Genomic DNA, 5864 nt, shown 5'->3' with positions numbered 1-5864 from the left:
TCTAACGTAGATGATGAAAAAATGATAGAAAATAAAAATTTCCCTTTTAAACCCAAGTGTTGTGTCAGTCGGGACGTGAATCGTTGATCTGAGCACTGGATCTCCAAAACACCAGCTCAGAACTTCACATCCTGGGGTGGTGTCTTGTGAGTGCCATCCCTGCCCGTGGCAGGGGCTTGGAATGAGATGGTCTTCGAGGTCCCTTCCGACCCAAAGCATTTCAGGATTCTTAGACTGGGCTGGGTCTGGGATCCAGAACTCATTTGCAATCCCCCATCTCGTTTTCTTGGGGTGTTTTGAGTTTGGTTTTTACAACACTCGAAAAATAAATAAATAAAATAAAATAAAACAAAATAGTCTGCCTCACCACGTAGTAACAATATTTTATGTGAATCCCACAGATGGAATCCAGAGATTAAGAGGAGCCCAGCACACGTGGATATGGATAACAGGAATATCTTTTGCTGGATTAGACAACATAAAAATGAAACTCCTGAAGCTGCAGTGGGGCTGAGTGGAAACTCCCCAAGATATGGCCCAAAAATTAACAACTCACTAGCAGTGATATTTTTTTTGCTTCTCTCTCTGTAATCTGGAGTGGTGACTGTGAAGTGAAGAGGACTCTGAGCTGGGCAGACCCTGGGTTTCTGTTCTCTGGGGGGAGGACAGCAAGTGAACAACCCTTGGTTAAAATGCCACCTGAGTGGGGAACACTTTCTGCTCCCTGAGCCACAGGAATTTATCATTTCTTTTCCCCCCACTGTTAGATGGAAATATAGTTAGAAAAAATGTATTTTTTTTCCTCAGAACAGTTTCTGAAGCTGAACTGACATAGTTCTGGTCTGTCAGCTGAGCTCAGCTCTCCAGTTTGTCATCGGAAAATGCAGGCAGGAAGAATTTTATGGAGTTTAATTAGTGCAGAGTGCTCCTGGTAGCAAAGAGAGCTTTTGGCCCAAGGCTCTCAGGCCACTTTGGGCCAAAGTGCTCAAATTACAGAGGGTTCAGCCAGAGATCCAAGAGGTGCTGCTGTGCTTGTGATATCAGGGGAGAACCAGCAGACACTGCAGAGTTACAGCTGCCTGAATTCACATCATAAATAAATCGATAGGTGAGCAGGAGACAGAAATCTGCCTGGTTGCAGAACTGCTGGGTCCCTGCTGGTCGTGTCACGGTGGTTTCACCTCTGTGGCTTCTGGAGAGAGGAGACCTCCCTTCACCTTGGGATATGCAAAGCTTTTTGTAAATGGAGAGGAGATTTTGGCAGCCAGAACAGAGCAAACAACCCGGGACAGGTTCCTCTGCTCCTGCAGTGGAGCTCAAACCCCGCTGGCCACGGGGTTTCCATCTCAGCTGTACCAGGAACAGAGGGAAGGAAGGGGGACAGGAGAGCTCCAGTGACACTAACTCAGCTGGACAGCTCGTGCTCTGCAGGAGGAGCTGAGCTCCCTGCTGCTGTTCTGTCTGGTACCTCAGGGCTGTACCCAAGAGATGAGATTGCATCTGCTGAGTCAGGAGCAGAGCCTGGATTTGTCAGGCAGAGGAGGAGATGGGGCTTAGTCACCAATCCCAGTTCATTCCCAGTCCTCTTCTCAAAAGCACAGCCCCTCGAATTAGCCAAGAGAGCCCTTAAATCCCGGGAGGAGTGGGAGCAGGAGGGGCCCAGGAAAGCAGGATGGATTTATCCCCCCCTGCTCCCTTTTTGCCAGGCTGTGCTGCCAAAATGCTGAGTCGCTGGGGCCACATCTCCTGCCTCTGAGTGGCTGTGGCAGCAGCAGAGGCTCTGCTGGAGCTGACAGCTCCCCAGGGTTGTTCCAGGATGGAGCCTGTGGCACCTGCAGGGATGGTCTCCGAGCAGGAGACAAGTGGGATTTGCCCCCTCGTGTCACGTTCACGCGTGGCTGCTCAAAGCTGTGGCCACAAACTGCAGCTTCTGTGGGCAGGGCCAGAGCAACTTATTCCCACTGCAGCTTCCTTGAGCAGGGTGTGGACAATGGTGCACAAAATCACTTTCTAGCACAGATTAAAAGAGGTTTTCTTCAGCCACCTGCACTGGGAGTTCAAGTGAAGGTCCTTTACTCTGCAAAGCACGGGCAGCAGCAGCACCCTCGTGGTTGCTCACTCGTCCCTCAGCAGAGAAGTGAGAGCAGGCACAAGCCCTGCTTTAACTCCCTGGCAAGCCCTTCCCAAAGATCATCCACGACCTGCTCAGAGAGGAGGGATGGGCTTGGATCTCCACATTCCTGTTATCCCTGTGACTCATTTAATCCCTGGCGTGAGCAGGGAGTGACAAAACCACGCAGTGACATCAGGAATGGCACAAAAACTTTGCTGCAGAGTCAGCCCCCTCCAGCAAGGGGCAAAAGGCAAAATGAAAGTGTGAGGTGTTGAGGCACAAGCTGGAGACTGGAAAAGGTGACACCACAAGTCCCTCTGAGGCTGAATTGCCCAAATCTCACTGGGCAGACACTGGGAATCATCCCTGACACACAGGAAAAGCAGAATTCCCAGAGGCAATGGGAGAACTGAGCCCAAAGCAGAGCTCAACAGGGAGCCCAGGAGCTGTGGGGACAGTTCTCAGTTCCTCCTTTCCCCGACAGCTGAGCCAACACTTGTCACGGGAGTGCAGAGCAGGCAATTTTAGCAAGCTGGGATGCCACAGGGCTGGCCAGGCTACTATTTATAGTTCCCTGTGGCACAGCTCCCCGCTGGGCTCCTGCACACAGGTGAGGGCACAGGCCATGCCCTGGAGGGCTCACAGCCCAAACCAACTCAGAGAGAGCAAGGACAAGCAACCCCTTTTCTGATGAGAGCCGGGAGTCAGAGGGAAAAGGACAAAAAGGAAATCCAGAGAGAGCCTGGGACAATGAACTCCAACTTCTCCCCCCCAAATTGCCCTTCAGTCAATTAACTCCTTCCCTGCCTGAAGTGCCACCTCTGCTTCTCATCTTTGGTGCCAAACAGTGCCACTCAAGTGTCCTGCAAGCTCTGGCCCCTCTTGCCACTGTGGAATCGTTTTCCAAGCCCAAGGCAGAGGGGGGAGCAGGGATGTGGCTCTGCCCCTCCCTCTGGACACCTGGCATCGGTCTGGGACCGTGTCCTGGAGCACTGCCCCTCTAAAGGGATGACAGATCCCGAGTGGAGCTGCTGCCAGCTCCCCCTGCTCCGAGTCACATCCGACCACGGGCCGGTCAAAGAGCTGCCTTTGTTTCACGGGGGAGGATTAACCCACGAGCTGTTTGGGAGCTGAACTTTGAAGTGTCTCCTCAGCGATCTGAAATGTGGCCACACAACAAAGAGAAACCTTTACAAACACGCTTTTTGTGTCTGAAGCTGGAGACCATCTACTGGTCTATTTTTAGGAGCACATTTGCACTGGCCAAGTTACAATCCTGCCTCTGTTCCCATGCAGTGAAAGGCAGAGAAGGATTCACTTGACCTGCAGCATCAAATACAGAGAAAATAAGGCATTTGTCTGGTAAAAAACCACCCAAAATAGCAGGGAAGGAGTCATGCTGTGACATGGACTGTGAGCGTTGAGAGACAAGAGAAATGAGGATTACAGGAGCTGGCAGACTCCTTCTGATGACATGTTAATGAAAACAATTGCTGGAAAATTATATGGTGGTGCTAATCACTACCTGAAGGTTTAAGGACCTGAGATCTTTCCCTTTTACACTCAATAGGTGTGTAAATCCTGGCTGAGGGGAGTTCTCAGCTCCTCAATGTAGATCCATCGACATTCCCTTTGCCAAACACGGCCTTGGCTCAGGATCTGCTGCTCTGCGTGACTGAGCTCCCCCTGGGCAGCTGGTTTGGGTGGCTTGGTCTGACCACCTGCCCTAAACACAGTGCAGCAAGGGCTGAGGAACACGTCAGGCCAGTGGATTGAGAGCAGGGGAGCTGCTGCCTGCTGCCAGCTCAGCAGGAGGGACAGGAATCCTTTCCCCTGGCAACGGGAGTGGGATGCATTTCCAAACAGCCCCTCCTTCGGCTTTGCAATATCCCAAACGTGGACAATTATCACCACATTTAATTTCTGGCTTCCCCCTCCTTGAAGAGAAGGAAAAGAGCCCAGAAGACCTGACTGGGGGTGTTGTTGATTCTCACTGTCCCATCAGCAGGACCATGTGCACCAGGCGTTTCCCACTGCCGGGGGAAGGAAGGTTAAAGCCTCTCCTGACAGGTTAACAGCACGATTTGCAGCAACAGCTTAAATAAATGGTTGCAGGCACGGAAGACTAGCAGGAAGCTAATCCTTTAAATACTTAAGAGCAGCTACTACTTCAGCCCAAGTAAATATTTCAAAATAAAATTAATTAGCGGTGACGGGTGGATTTGTTCTCCTTTGTCTTAACAGCCCAGGATGAAACGGTGATTCCTCCTCAGAACTTCGGCTTCAGTGCCAAACCTGCTGATTCCCAGGAGCTGAACGTCCTCCCAAAGAAGATTCATCACAGTTTTGTTCCTCTCTGTGAGTGCAGGGCTGGAAAAGCTCTACAGGAACCTCGTGGGTCTGCGTTGCAGTCTTTGTGCTGCTCCAGGGATGAGCAGGGCCCAGGATCCAACCCAAGGACAGTGTGGGGGAAGGGAGATTCATTTCCTGATCCTTATCAGAGCTCTGCTCTGTCCACACAGGCCACAGACACATCACAAACAGATCCCAAGAACTGCCCCACTTCCCATGGAAAAGAGCTTCTTAACACCTTCCTCCACATGGAGAGAGCAGGGAAGGAAAGGCCTCAGGGCAACAAGAACCAAAACAACACAAAACAAAGTCTGCCCAAGCCCAGAGAAGCAAATCAGTCAATTAAATCATTTGGGAACAATAATTCCTAATCCACAATTAAGCTTTTTCCCCCCTTTGACCCTCTTGGCTCCATCTCAGGACAAAGCCAACTCTCCGGGGAGGCAGGAACCTCTCATGGCCTTGCTGAACTGTCTGGACTATTTTTAGTCAAATCCAACATTCCTAAAAACCCTCAAAGCTGTTTGTGTACCGAGGAAGGAGAAGGGAACTGCTGTGCACATCCACATTTCCCACGGGAGGGTGGAACACCAAGTGCCACCTGCCCTGGAGCAGGGAAGCACAGCTGGGATGAACTCAGAGCTCGGGGAAAAGAAAGGGCAAGGAATGTTTCTTTTCACCAGGTCGAGAAGGCGGGAAGTGAAAGGCAGGATTGCTGAGTTCCCCCCCGAGCTGGGAGGGGGGAACCAAAGGTCTCTGGTGGTGGTTGGGAGAGCAGGGAGACCCCAGGGCTGGGTGGTGGCACTGACCTGCTGAGGGGATGCAGCTCCAAGGGCAGCGACGACGAGGAGAGGCCACCTGGAAAGGCAGGATCAGCCAAAGGAGTCCTGGAAGGGCTTTGCAAGTTGAGAACTCGGGAAGAGCAGCACAAAGAGCCCCAGGGAAGGGCCAGGAGAAAGCTCAGGGCTGGTTCAGGGACAGGCACAAGGCGTGAGGAGTTGTATGAATGGGCTGATGTTGGGACTTTTAAAGAGCAGGCACGAGGGGGAGGAGTGTGGAGAACACATGGAGACACTCACTTAGTGCAGGATTGAAGCCCAGATCCCATTAGAAGGGCCAGGGCTGTTGTGCTGAGTCATTTCCTCCTGCCCCGAGGGGTTTTTACGTGTCCTTTGTGCCACACAACCCCTGTATTTCTGTATTTCTGTCCCGAGCCTCTCTGTGCAAAGTGATGCTGAATTTGGCTGATTGGAGGTGACAGAAAGCAAACCCAGGCTGGGCTGAATGTTCCTGCAGGATGGGCTCCAGGGCAGCACCAGGGATGCTGCTGCTCATTGTGCTGTGTGTTCACACCCAGCCTTTGCCTTGGGGCTGTATTAACAGCCCTGACCTCCTCTCT

The 5864-nt window shown here is 51.8% G+C and overlaps 1 long non-coding RNA gene across 1 annotated transcript; it reads right to left on the bottom strand.

Annotated features, from left to right (window-relative positions):
• Positions 1-361: 361 nt before the first annotated feature.
• LOC114070393 lies at positions 362-5642 on the bottom strand. The gene is made up of 3 exons (XR_003573918.1): positions 5275-5642; positions 557-654; positions 362-458 (listed from the first exon to the last, which is right to left on the bottom strand). It is a non-coding gene; the product is annotated as an uncharacterized LOC114070393 (long non-coding RNA).
• Positions 5643-5864: the final 222 nt, after the last annotated feature.

This window comes from Empidonax traillii, unplaced genomic scaffold (assembly GCF_003031625.1).
Source record: "Empidonax traillii isolate 1590-97213 ecotype Southwest subspecies unplaced genomic scaffold, ASM303162v1 scaffold1538:size123251, whole genome shotgun sequence".
Taxonomy (NCBI): Eukaryota; Metazoa; Chordata; class Aves; order Passeriformes; family Tyrannidae; genus Empidonax; species Empidonax traillii.
The sequence above is the reverse complement of the archived record's forward strand: the minus strand, read 5'-3'. Positions and strand labels throughout refer to the sequence as shown.